Source organism: Eurosta solidaginis, chromosome 1 (genome assembly GCF_040869045.1).
Source record: "Eurosta solidaginis isolate ZX-2024a chromosome 1, ASM4086904v1, whole genome shotgun sequence".
NCBI classification, from domain to species: domain Eukaryota; kingdom Metazoa; phylum Arthropoda; class Insecta; order Diptera; family Tephritidae; genus Eurosta; species Eurosta solidaginis.
In genome coordinates this window covers 257,256,265-257,271,209 of record NC_090319.1, presented here as the reverse complement: position 1 = coordinate 257,271,209, position 14,945 = coordinate 257,256,265, and the positions used below count along the sequence as shown (strand labels likewise).

At 38.0% G+C, this 14,945-nt stretch overlaps 1 protein-coding gene across 4 annotated transcripts in view; it reads right to left on the bottom strand.

The window, feature by feature from the left end:
* Window positions 1-1,111: 1,111 nt before the first annotated feature.
* Window positions 1,112-14,945, bottom strand: part of LOC137237155 (uncharacterized) — a 70,753-nt gene continuing 56,919 nt past the window's right edge. The window contains exon 4 of one of the 4 annotated variants that reach the window (XR_010948843.1): window positions 1,112-1,243. The gene's annotated coding sequence lies outside the window, so the exon portion shown is untranslated. Of the gene's footprint in view, window positions 1,293-14,945 lie in introns of all 4 variants that reach the window. The other 3 variants (XR_010948842.1, XR_010948845.1, XR_010948844.1) reach the window with 3 other exon arrangements.

The following is a 14,945-nucleotide window of genomic DNA, read 5'->3' as shown; positions in this document are numbered from 1 at the left end:
GTTTAATGACTTATTTTCTTATTTAGGTTCAAAAAAAACTTTCGACTTTACAAGGATGCTTTCAAGTATGTGTTAGATACTTTTGCGGGGCAAATACGTCCAAGGACTTCGACATCGACATGTTGTTTTTGACCTGGAAACATAAAAAACAATCATCATCAAGCTTTCTACGTTTCTTAACCAGTTTTACTTACATTTTTGTTAAAATTCTGTTATAAATTAATAAAAAACTAAAAAGAAAATATTTTTCCGCCAACTAATTTGCAACTTAGAAAAACGGAACTACGATCGAAATGCAGAATACACAAAATCGAACGATTCGAAGTTGGATCGAAAGAGATTGGAACACAATACCAAAATTACCAAATCGAAAAAATTCCAATCCAAGTCGAAATGCAGAACCTTATGGAATGCCATGTGATTCCGTTCAGAATATTTACTAGCGTGACAAAGGGACGAGTCTGGGAGCCACTCATTTTAGGAAGGTTGGACGCGTTTCCAATCCTCCAGTGCTCCCAGCTTAAGGCAACAAAATTTGGAACTTATATTTTTCAATTATATGTGTATTTTAAGCTGTCGGAATGTATTAGTCTCCGATCAACACAGCTAAACATGTCTTTGGATGTTGGAAATTGATAATAACGTGTATCCAATCACACCTCAACTTTGTTTAGTAAATATGCTGTCGGAATGCATGAAGATTCCGATTAGCACAGCTCAACATATAATGGGAGGTTGAAAAGGACATGTTTCCAATCCCCCCTGCTTCAACTTTTATTTGGCCTTATTTTCGTTATTTTTGTTACACATTATATAATTTTATTGTTATATTAATGCTGTCGGAATGCGAGTGATTCCGATCAGCAACAGTAAATACCAGCTGGAAATACCGAATTCTAGCGAAATTAGTTGTTGGAAATGTCTGGAGTTACAGCTGGCGACCGATTTTCTTTTCCTTAGGGCCTGATGCATTGTATTTTGCTGCTTCCAATATTACCATTCCCTTTTATTTGGCCTTATTTTCGTTATTTTTGTTACACATTATATAATTTTATTGTTATATTAATGCTGTCGGAATGCGAGTGATTCCGATCAGCAACAGTAAATACCAGCTGGAAATACCGAATTCCAGCGAAATTGGTTGTTGGAAATGTCTGTAGTTCAGGTGGCGACCGATTTTCTTTTCCTTAGGGCCGGATGCATTGTATTTTGCTGCTTCCAATATTACCATTCCCTTTTCGCGCTCCAGTATCGGATATATCATGTAAAAAATAAGAGGAGAAAAACGTTATCTTATTGGAAGGGTTTTACAATGCTCCAATAAACTTTTTTTAAAAGTATTGAAGTTATTACTACTTTTTATGTGATTAGGAAGTTCATTGAAATATTTCAGGCCCTTATATATATGACCGTCCTAAAAAGATTCTTTTCCAGCAAACGCAGCAAACTCATTTCTCAGGACCGTGGTCAGGAGAAGGACCCGGATACCTTCCCGGAATAGGAGAGTATGGCGCACACCCGCTGCAAGGATCTGCTGGGAGGATGACAATTTGTGGGAGGGACGCAATAACTTAAACACTAAGTCCGCCTGCTCATTACCCTGTACTCCCCTGTGGCCTAGGACCCAGGGCAACAGTACTACGTTGTGTGCTCCTAATTGATTTAGCTTTTCTACGCACTGAAGGACAGGTGCTGACTTTATTTCGAACGCCGCAAATGCCTTTAGTGGGGCCTGACTGCCTGACTGAGTATGGCAATTGTTTCATTGGGGTATCAGCGCTGAAGGTTCAGCTTAGCGCACTAACTTATGGCGAATACTTCCGCTTGAAAATGCTCGGATGTGCTTTTAGAGTTACTGATATTTTGGCTCTGGGTCCGAAAACTCTGGCTCCAATCCCCTCTGGCGTCTTCGAGCCATCTATGTACCATACGATCTTGAGCAGACTAGTAATACATTGCACCCGCCCATACCTATACAGCCGTACCAAGGGACTGAGCAGCCCATTACATTTTGGCACAACCGGAGCACTACTGGAAATCCAATCTATATGAAAGCTATGCATTCAAAAGTGTTTGTACCAGTGGCTGGTGCACACCGAACTGGACCAATGTATGCTATATTGATGCCTGCACAAATAGCAAGCTATGTTTATGTGAATAATGTTACTGCTTATGTCCATTTGCACGGTTGAGCACATACAGTACCTACGTTTATACAAGGTGGAACACCAAACTATCTACATGGCGATTTAGCCACCGATCACGTTGTTGTAAGAGATTAATTAAAATATGTTATTCATAAACACTGATTCTTATATTTTCATCATTAAACTGTAGACTGTAGACTCATGACGGGTATTCTTACTGGACACTGCCTTCTGGCGTCACATGCCTTTAAATTAGGCTTGGTCAGTGATAGCAGATGTAGGAAGTGCGGGTTGGAGGAGGAAACGATCGATTACGTTCTGTGCTCGTGCCCTGCGCTTGCCAGGCTAAGACTCCAGCTGACAGCTGTCAGATCTAGAAGAAGCAAGTGGCTTTAGTTCTAGGAAGCTTCTGGTATTTGTCAAGAGGACGGATTTATTTTATAACATGTCCTGGTTGTTGATAGGGTTTTTAGCTTGGTCGTTAAAACAAACTTCTGGTAACACTACGGACTCATTCAGTCTATGCGAGGTCGCCATGAACCCGCCAGTTCAACCTAACCTATATTTTGTTTTGGTTTTTACTTTAGAATCAACCGTTTAAGTAAGCGATGTCAGCTAACTAAGCGCCTTCAAATGTAGATCCATAAGGAACGTGGGATCGCCAGAGCCTCGGCTGTTAAAGAAACAGGATTCGCCACGGGTAGGTGAGGTTCACAATTGGGTTGGAGAAGCTATATATTGCGCTGCCAACCCATTGAACCGGTTGCGCTACACAGCCCCCTGAACCAATTTGGTATTTTAATCGCCTGTTGTTGTCATTTTAATCGCCTCTTACGCAGGCATGCCTACCGCGGGTATACTCTAAGCCCCCTAACCCGCTGGAGCCATGAGAAGCGTTAGTGACCTTGGGTGTCCCAAGGAAAGTTCCGTCGTGTCTTGTGTTGTTGGGTGAGCGGCCAGGCAGCAGCGTGCAACAAATGCACCATTCAGGAGGATACCCTTGCTGAGCCCAGAAAATCTGGGAAAGTTGGATGTACTGGTCGGATGCAGCAAACGAGTATATTCTGTAATAGCATATGATCAACTTGGAGATAACCAAACGTTTACTTTCCTGTCCAACAGGGAACTGGTTCTAGACCCTGCTGCTAAATAAGGATAGGCGTAGTCATATCCATTCGTTCCCGGGTTACTCGGGGAAATCAATTTTAGCAGTGCTTTGCACTTTTCATACTGCACGTCCATACAAGAACTTCGGATAATGAATTAAACAGTTGTTGTTGTTGTTGTTGTTGAATTAAACAGTCATCTGCATTTGTTTGTTTTTGTAGCACGTCTAATTTCCATCGTAACATCAATCAATTATCCCTTGTTATAATGTTGTGTTCTCTATGAATGCAACAGCGAAGTATCCTCGCGTACACCTGATTCTAGTTATCTGAAATCTCCTTGAGTCCCTTGTGCCTTTGGCCTCAGAAAAGAGCTAATTGTGGAGCCCTATTTATAGAACACTTTTCGGGTTAAATATATTAAAAACTTTAATCTATCTTTACTGATATTTAGTTTCTTTCTCATTCTAGGTAATTTGATTTTGACGATGTGCGCATAGCAATATTCCAAATATTCCAGCTGTAGCTGAAGGAAGAACATAAAGTTGCTCAAATTATAAGAAAACTTCGACAACTATCCCCCCGCCTTTTTAGTACCCCAGATAAGGCGCTAACAAGCATACTATGGGAAAGGGTCAAGACCAAAGGATCAATATCACCTATAAATCGACTTTGATAGTACGAATTGGGGCTTCCGGTATTATCCCTACAAAACTCATATGGCTCTGCAAACTGATGTTGAACAACACCACCAGCGCAGGAAAAATTGGGCGTCATCACTGAGCTTCGAAAGTTTCAGAGAGGGCACAGCTATTAATAGACGTTATTGTACTTAATTAGCTTGTACATATCAATATACACATATGTAAAGTACACTAGAGTAATAAGGGAATAATTTAAATTGTAAAAAACATTGTATATATGAATTATTTATAATTAAATATTATCTGGACATAAAGGACGCGTTTCATTCATGGAAAAAACGATTTGACAGAAGGTAACCGATACGGGTAACCGATAGGCTAGTTAGCCGTGTTGTTGTTGTTGCATATGTTTTGGTTAGCGATAACGAAAACATAACTGATGAAGTAACTTAAAAATGTAAATAACATCGAGCGAGAAGGAATGTCGAAAACACAATAGGTAAGAGCGAGAAAGCGAGTCACACGTACACTATTTTGAGAGAGCGCATGCGTTACCTTTTTCACGACAGCAATGTAAAAGTCATTAAGACGATAATTGGTGACCAAGTTATTGGTAACGATTAAGTAATCGATTAGGTAACGGGTACCTGTCTTGTAGGGTGGGAATCAATGTAATTGATTATTGGTGCCATATCATAGCCAACCAATGGGTTTTTTGTTTTTCGCCATATCCATAACCTAAAAATATTTGAGTTGGCGAATCTAATACCTTTTTGTAGATTTTATTCATTGTTTTGGATACGTTATGACTAGGACTTATTTTTGTGGAATATGTTTGTAATTTTTTGCGTTTTCTTCATTTTTATGACATTTTCACGATTTTTAGGTTAAGGTACCATTAATCGATAACAATAGCCATGTTTTTTTACACGTGTATACGTTTCGTTTACGAGTGAAAAAAACGCCTATCCTCGCTTAGATAATGCTTAGGAGACCCATCTAGCGGCTGTGGTTGAACAACTAGCTACATCAACAAGGTTTACCGAAAAGCGGAGACACAACCCTCTGTTGTATTTCTGTTTATAACATATAGCTGAATCAGTTGTGATAAATAGTGGACGCGCATAGAATACATAGAATTAGTTCAGAGGGTGAAACATAGAAACATATTTAAGTTACATCTGAGAATAATGCGTAGCGAAATTTAGTAGTACTAATTTTATACGTAGTAATTTCATAGGTGTATTTAAAGTTTGTCGCTTAGCAATCCATATAAAGTTTAAGTAACTAATGTATTGTATAGGGTTACGTTAGGGATACGACTACACCGATACGACAGACGGCACCAATGACTCCGCTTTAAGAACGAAAATTAAGAAAATCTCTTTATATGTAAACTTGTTGAGTATCACTGTCAAATACAATTTCAACATTTATTGCAACCCTTTTTTTTATACATACATATATATGACAAAGCAGGTTTTTGCGCTGTTAGTTCAGTTAGTTGCATTGTTTACTATATAGTTTGGCAGCTTAATTCGAGGTTATGTTGCGAATAGAGTGGAAGGCACTCGCAGGCCGTGAAAATAGGCGCTCGAATGGAGTGGAATGAAGAACAGTAGGAAGACCAGAGTTGCATTGGATCAATCATTGTATCAATATTAAAGACAAATTTAGAAAAAATAATTAAATACTTGAGTAAAAGTAAACATTTTCTTTCAATTTCTGCAATTAAGGTGTCCTAGATGCTATATATTCCAAAATTATAACATTTTATGTCTGTTTAAAAATTTAACTTCAATTTCCCTAAGATTTCCGTAATATGGCCATTAGTGATGTTTGTGTGTATGTGCAAATTTTGAGCGATCAGCTGTTAGTTGCGCTACTTGGTAAAGTTTACAATGGTTAGTTGATCCAGTTATGTATATATCGGTCTTTTGTAAAGCACTCTTTTTTATTTTCTAATAAAAGCGAATGAATACTGAAATTCTTATTTGGCTAAATTAATTTATGCGACATTGGAAATCCTTGGATTAATTAAACAGGTTATGGGCCCAGGATATTTGGCCAGAAAATTTGTCCAATAAGCTTCAACAATAAAAAAGAAATTTAGCCACCTCAAGAATAAATTGCAACAACAACAATCAATAGGAGCACGACGCAAATTGGAAGAGAAGCTCGGCCTTAGATCTCTTCGGAGGTTATCGCGCCTTACATTTATTTTTTATTTATAGAAAGCAGAGCGCCAGCCACAACTGCAACTCAAGAAGTGAAGAATAATTTTGAGCGAAACGAGGGAAAAGTCATGAATGCTATTATCCAGTCGTTGGATGCTGAGCATGGAAATCTTATGTAAAACTTCAAAAGAAATGATGGAAAAGCTCGGAAGCATTAATGAAAAGAATTCCGATATCCGAGCAATGACTTTAAACGAAGAATTTTTTATAGTGAAAATGCGAGATGATGAATCGGTAGCAGGTTATGTAGCTCGAGTTAATCAACTAGCGTCAGAAATCGAACAGCAAAATGAAAAACTATTCGACAGATTAAAGATGGCATGTATCATTACTGGCTTAACGTAAAATTTTAATAATTATAAAAGAGTGTGGTACAACAGTAAATAAAATCGAACGATTAATGCATTGATATCATCTGTACAGTTGGAAGAAGAAAATCTAAATCGACTAAATGGAGAAGAAACAGGTGGTGTTAGCGCAGCGTTTCCAGCAAAAACTAAGCCGAAACTATACCATCGTAAAGATTCAAATCCGAAATCAAAAATTGATAATTTGAAGCAAAAAACGAGGTGTAATGCATGCGGGCAGAAACGCCATTGGGCTAGAGATAAAGGCTGTCCAAAATATGAAAGAAAATCTACAGGCAAAACCAGCAAAGAAGGTGGTGACATGGTATGGTGTTCCGTACAGCAAACAATGGAATTACCAGGTAAGGAATCTGATAGTTGGTACGTCGATTCTGCAGCAACAAAACATATAACATTTCATCGAGAATGGTTTTCTACGCCACGAAAGCACACAAACGGTAGCAAAGTTAATGTCGCAAATAATAGTTGCTTACAAATCGAAGGAATAGGAACAATTCTAATTGATGTAAAAGTAGACAATCAGTGGAAGCCAGTTCGCCTAGAAAATGTACTGTACGTTCCGGAATTCAGCGAAAATCTGCCGCATGATAACAGATAAAGGTATCACAGTGATAATCGACAAAAAAGGTTGCAAATTTGTCGAACAGTTGAACAAAGTTGTTGCCGTAGAAAAACGCAACGAGCTGAATCAAATTAAAATGATTTTTCGATTACATATTGATGAATATGCAAACGTTGCCGCTGTTTCATTGCAGCATTGGCATCGTCGTTTGGGACATGTGCATGCTGACGCTATCAAGCAAATGTGTAAGAATGGTCTAGTTACTGGTGTCAGTTTGGCTGATAATGAAAGTTGTATTTTGCAAAGATTGCGTATATGGTAAAATGACCAGAGCAACACACAAAACGTCTGTTAAACGAGCATCAACAAGAGGCGAATATATGCATGTAGACTTGTGCGGCCCGAGTGAAATTAATGGAGTAGGTAGTTTTCGCTACTTTATGTTAGTGAAAGATGAAGCCACTAGTTTTCGTTTTGTGTTTTTACTACAGTCAAAAGATGAGGCTTATAGTCACTTGAAGTCATTAGTACCACTTGTTAAAAATATGAATGGTGCACAAATCAAGCATTTTCGATTCGATAATGGAAAAGAATTTATCAATCGAAAAGTATTGACAAACTTATTAAGAAATGAAGGTATTCAGCTTGAAGGAATCGCGCCGTACACTCCCGAACAAAATGGTTGCATCGAACGTGACAATCGTACTGTCCAAGAAAGTGCGAGAACGACGCTCATTGCAAGTGGTTTGCCAAAATCACTATGGCCGGAAGCAGTACGCACAGCAACATATTTATTGATTCGCACAACAAACAGCAATTGCGTTGGAAGCACGCCATATGAAAAATGGTTTGATCGCAAACCACATTTGGGTCATGTAAAAATTTTCGGAACCGAATGCTTTGTACAGATTCCGAAATAAACGGGTCGTAAGAAATGAGACCCAAAAGCAAAAAAGGTTTATTTAATTGGTTTCGAGTCCACAAATAAAAATTTCTGATTGTATGATCCATGTAGCGAAAAGGTTTTTATGAGTTGCAACATTCGATTCAACGAGAAGCAACCTGTCAAGTATGTGATTCACGAGGAATCAGAAATTGAAGATAGCGAGGTCGGCAACAATTGTGAGCAAGAGTCTGAACATAAAGATGAAATCACTTCCCAAGAAGAAAATGTTTTGACAAATGATGAGAAGACGTGTGATGATCATGAATCGCGACAAAACGAGCGATTTATTTTCGACCGAAAGTTAATACACCAAGTCGGCTGATCGAATCAGGTTATTCGGCGTTAGTGTGTGAACCAATATCATATGAGGAGGCAATTAATTCAAAAGAAGTGCAACGGTGGAAGCATGCGATGGATGAAGAATATGAATCCCTCATGCTTAATGGCACTTGGAAACTAGTTGATGCTCCGAAAGATCAAAAGGTAATTGAAAACCGTTGGGTGTTCAAAGTTGGCACGATAGAACGATTCAAAGCGCGTTTAGTTGTTCGTGGTTTCACACAACATTATGGTGTCGATTATAAAGAAGCTTTTAGTCCAGTAGTGAAATATACGTCGGTTCGATTAATTTTGGCTTTGGCTGCGAGTCACTAAATGAAGTTGATTCAGTTCGACATTATTGAATCGCACAACAAACAGCAATTGCGTTGGAAGCAGCCCATATGAAAAATGGCTTAATCGCAAACCACATTTGGGTCATGTAAAAATTTTCGGAACCGAATGCTTTGTACAGATTCCGAAACAAACGGGTCATAAGAAATGGGACCCAAAAGCAAAAAAGGTTTATTTAATTGGTTTCGAGTCCACAAATAAAAATTTCTGGTTGTATGATCCATGTAGCGAAAAGGTTTTTATGAGTTGCAACATTCGATTCAACGAGAAGCAACCTGTCAAGTATGTGATTCACGAGGAATCAGAAATTGAAGATAGCGAGGTCAGCAACAATTGTGAGCAAGAGTCTGAACATAAAGATGAAATCACTTCCCAAGAAGAAAATGTTTTGACAAATGATGAGAAGACGTGTGATGATCATGAATCGTGACAAAACGAGCGATATAATTTTCGACCGAAAGTTAATACACCAAGTCGACTGATCGAATCAGGTTATTCGGCGTTAATGTGTGAACCAATATCATATGAGGAGGCAATTAATTCAAAAGAAGTGCTGCAACAGTGGAAGCATGCGATATGAATCCCTCATGCTTAATGGCACTTGGAAACTAGTTGATGCGCTGTAAGATCAAAAGGTAATTGACAACCATTGGGCAGGCATGCTTACCCAACGAACCGATATCATTTCTTTACGATAATTATCGTTAATAAACGAAACAAAGTCATTTGGTTTCGTTTATTAACGTTAAGAACGTCAAATTAACGTTAGTTATCGTAACGAAATGATATCGGTTCGTTGGTTAATATTATCGTAACGAAATGATATCGGTTCGTTGGTTGAGCATGCCTGCCGTTGGGTGTTCAAAGTGAAGCAAAACCCATATGGCACGATAGAACGATTCAAAGCGCGTTTGGCTGTTCGTGGTTTCACACAACAGTATGGTGTCGATAAGGAAGAAACTTTTAGTCCAGTACTGAAATATACGTCGGTTCGATTAATTTTGGCTTTGGCAGCGAGTCACAAAATGAAGCTAATTCAGTTCGACATTAAAACAGCTTTTTTGTACGGTGAACTGAAGGAAAATGTTTATATGTAACAACCAGTTGGTTATGAAGACAAGAGTGGGCGCGTATGCAAATTAATCAAAAGCTTATACGGACTTAAGCAAGATTCGCGATGTTGGAACCAAAAATTCACGTTTTTCATTCGTAAATCCGATTTCAGGCCTAGCAGTTCAGATCCATGTGTGTTTGTTCGTACGAAGGAAAATGGAATAACCATTATCGCCATCTATATGGATGATGGATTGTTAGCAACAAACGAAGAGAGCGAAATTGTGATAATTTCATATTTACGACAACATTTTGAAGTAAAAGTATTTGAAGCCAAATATTTTCTCGGGTTTGAAATTGAAAAGTTATCCCATAATTCAATCCATATACATCAAAAAGCATATGCCATGAAAGTTTTAAATCGTTTTAACATGATGGATTGTGTTGAGATATCACTGTCAAATACAATCTCATATTATATTGCAACCCCTTTTTATACATACATATATATAACACAGCAGGTTTTTGCGCTGTAAGTTAGTTCAATTAGTTGATCTTGTTATGTATATATCGGTCTTTTGAAAAGTACTCTTTTTTCTTTTCTAATAAAAGCGAATGAATACTGCAATTCTTATTTGGCTAAATTAATTTATGCGACATTGGAAATCATTGGATTAATGCAACAGGTTATGGGCCCAGACAATTTGTCCAATAAGCTTCAACAATAAAAAAGAAATTTAGCCACCTCAAGAATAAATTGCAACAACCACAGTCGTCTTGTCATAGCGTATTGGTCAAGCATTCAAAATGGATTCATTCGGCGACAGAAAAGACGAGAACAATTTCACAGGCTACATTTTAAGAAATTCCTCTAAATATCGTTTATGGAAATTTCAAGTTGCAGCCTACATGAAAGCACGTGCATTAACTGATAATATAGAAGGCAGAGCGCCAGCCACAACTGCAACTCAAGAAATGAAGAATGCTTTTGAGCGAAACGAGGGAAAAGCCATGAATGCTATTATCCAGTCGTTGGATGCTGAGCATGGAAATCTTGTTTTAACATGTAAAACTTCAAAAGAAATGATGGAAAAGCTCGGAAGCATTTATGGAAAGAATTACGATATCCGAGTAATGACTTTATACGAAGAATATTTTACAGTGAAAATGCGAGATGATGAATCGGTAGCAGGTTATGTAGCTCGAGTTAATCAACTAGCGTCAGAAATCGAACAGCAAAATGAAATATCCGATAGATTAAAGATGGCACGTTTCATTACTGGTTTAACGTCAAATTTTAATAATTATAAAACAGTGTGGTACAACACTAAATGAAATCGAACGATTAATGCATTGATGTCGTCTTTACAGTTGGAAGAAGAAAATCTAAATCGACTAAATGGAGAAGAAACAGCTGGTGTTAGCGCAACGTTTTCAGCAAAAACTAAGCCGAAACTATATAATCGAATAGATTCAAATCCGAAATCAAAAATTGATAATTTGAATCAAAAAACGAGGTGCAATGCGTGCGGGCAGAAAGGCCATTGGGCTAGAGATAAAGGCTGTCCAAAATATGAAAGTAAAATCTACAGGCAAAACCAGCAAAGAAGGTGGTGAAATGGTATGGTGTTCCGTACAGCAAACAATGGAATTACCAGGTAAGGAATCTGATAGTTGGTACGTCGATTCTGCAGCAACAAAACATATAACATTTCATCGAGAATGGTTTTCTACGCTACGAAAGAACACAAACGGTAGCAAAGTTAAGGTCGCAACTTATAGTTGCTTACAAATCGAAGGAATAGGAACAATTCTAATTGATGTAACAGTAGACAATCAGTGGAAGCCAGTTCGTCTAGAAAATGTACTGTACGTTCCGGAACTCAGCGAAAATCTGCTATCAACAAGCATGATAACAGATAAAGGTATCACAGTGATAATCGACAAAGAAGGTTGCAAATTTGTCGACCAGTTGACAAAGTTGTAGCCGTAGGAAAAGGCAATGAACTGAATCAAATTAAAATGAGTTTTCGGTTACATATTGATGAATATGCAAACGTTGCCGCTGTTTCATTGCAGCCTTGGCATCGTCGCTTGGAACATGTGTATGCTGACGCTATCAAGCAAATGTGTAAAGCGGCAATTACCCACCGACGTGTGCCGTACGTACGGACGTTTGTCGTACGAAAAACCTTTGAGCGAACCCTCAAGCCCGTAGGAATCACCGTGTGCGTCTGTGTACATGTACATAACATATTTGTGTTTGTATTGTTTACAGATAAGCACTGTTGCCATTGCCCATTTTGCATGCATGCTTATGGAAACATCACCTTTTTCCAATTTAATTCTTGATGTTGTAAAAGGCTGGAATTAATATTAAATAAATATAAATAGATCACATATTTATAATCTGCACTTTTACATAATTATTTCGAATTATTTTCACAATTTTTCAAACTTTAATTAGGTATTTTTGTATAAAACTGCAAACGGTCAAAAGTAAGTGCACAAAGTTTTCTAGGCAACTCTGTCTAGTGAGAGAGCGATCAGCTGACACGTTCTTACAGAAAAAATCAAAATTGTTTTGGTTTCCTGGGTAGAGCTTTTATGGTCGTTTTAATAAGTGTAAAATTGTTTTGATTTCTACGTTCCGGGCTACGTACGTACGGGCGTTGCACGTCGGTGAGTTTTCGTTTACATTGCACACTCATAAGATAGGTCGCGTCAGCTGACACGTTTTTGGTACGTACGTTCGTAACTGCCGCATAAGAATGGTCTAGTTACTGGTGTCAGTTTGTCTGATAATGAACGTTTTTTTTGCGAAGATTGCGTATATGGTAAAATGACCAGAGCAACACACAAAACGTCTGTTAAACGAGCATCAACAAGAGGCGAATATATGCATGTAGACTTGTGCGGCCCGAGTGAAATTAATGGAGTAGGTAGTATTCGCTACTTTATGTTAGTGAAAGATGAAGCCACTAGTTTTCGTTTTGTGTTTTTACTAAAGTCAAAAGATGAGGCTTATAGTCACTTGAAGTCGTTAGTACCACTTGTTAAAAATATGATTAAAAATTTTCGATTCGATAATGGAAAAGAATGTATCAATCGTATTGACAAACTTATTAAGAAATGAAGGTATTCAGCTTGAAGGCATCGCGCCGTACACTCCCGAACAAAATGGTCGCATCGAACGTGGTTGCATGAACGTAATGTGTGAACCAATATCATATGAGGAGGCAATTAATTCAAAAGAAGTGCAATGGTGGAAGCATGCGATGGATGAAGAATATGAATCCCTCATGCTTAATGGCACTTGGAAACTAGTTGATGCTCCGAAAGATCAAAAGGTAATTGAAAACCGTTGGGTGTTCAAAGTTGGCACGATAGAACGATTCAAAGCGCGTTTAGATGTTCGTGGTTTCACAACATTATGGTGTCGATTATGAAGAAACTTTTAGTCCAGTAGTGAAATATACGTCGGTTCGATTTATTTTGGCTTTGGCAGCGAGTCACTAAATGAAGTTGATTCAGTTCGACATAATTGAATCGCACAACAAACAGTAATTGTGTTGGAAGCATCCCATATGAAAAATGGTTTAATCGCAAACCACATTTGGGTCATATAAAAATTTTCGGAACCGAATGCTTTGTACAGATTCCGAAACAAACGGGTCATAAGAAATGGGACCCAAAAGCAAAAAAGGTTTATTTAATTGGTTTCTAGTCCACAAATAAAAATTTCTGGTTGTATGATCCATGTAGCGAAAAGGTTTTTATGAGTTGCAACATTCGATTCAACGAGAAGCAACCTGTCAAGTATGTGATTCACGAAGAATCAGAAATTGAAGATAGCGAGGTCAGCAACAATTGTGAGCAAGAGTCTGAACATAAAGATGAAATCACTTCCCAAGAAGAAAATGTTTTGACAAATGATGAGAAGACGTGTGATGATCATGAATCGCGACAAAACGAGCGATATAATTTTCGACCGAAAGTTAATACACCAAGTCGACTGATCGAATCAGGTTAGTCGGCGTTAATGTGTGAACCAATATCATATGAGGAGGCAATTAATTCAAAAGAAGTGCAACGGTGGAAGCATGCGATGGACGAAGAATATGAATCCCTCATGCTTAATGGCACTTGGAAACTAGTTGATGCTCCGAAAGATCAAAAGGTAATTGACAACCGTTGGGTGTTCAAAGTTATCGATAATTCAATCCATATACACCAAAAAGCATATGCCATGAAAGTTTTAAATCGTTTCAACATGGTGGATTCTAAAGCAGTATCAGCTCCGATGGACTGCAATCAAAAGCTTAGTGATTTTGTAAACGACGAGCACGAAAAATCATTTCCATATCGAGAAGCCGTTGGCAGTCTGATGTATTTGGCAATTGGAACAAGGCCAGATATCAGTTATGCCATAGGTGTCGTGAGCCGATATTTGGAGCGACCAACTGCAGCACATATTAATGCTGTAAAACGAATCATGAAGTACATAAGGGGCACATTAAGTACAGGTATCCTTTACAAAAGCGACAGTAAATTTGATTTTGTTGGTTATAGCGATGCAGACTACGTTGGAGACACAGATACTAGAAAGTCAACGAGCGGTTATGTCTTCCATATTGGTTCGGGTGTTATTAGTTGGGCGTCAATCAGGCAACAGTCAGTATCAACTTCTTCAACAGAATCGGAGTATGTAGCCGCCTGTCAAGCAGTCAAAGAGCTAGTTTGGTTAAATTTACTTGTGGCCGAGCTGTGGGGGAAAAACGATTTCAAGGACAAGCTATACGTGGATAATATAAGCGCGATCCGACTAATCAAAAACCCGGTATTCCACAAACGAACGAAGCATATTGATGTCCAATATCACTTCATAAGGGAAAAATTTGAAGAAGGCTATTTCGACTTGGAAAATCTTTGTACCGAAGAACAAATTGCAGATATATTTGCAAAGCCATTGAAAAAGAATCGGCACATACTTTTATGCCAATATATGAATTTAACATTTGATTAACAAGAAGTTTTAAAATATAGCTGAAATTGTATTAGACAATAAGTGGAAGTGTTGAGATATCACTGTCAAATACCATTTCAACATTTATGGCAACCCTTTTTTTATACATACATATATATGACACAGCAGGTTTTTGCGCTGTAAGTTAGTTCAGTTAGTTGATCCAGTTATGTATATATCGGTC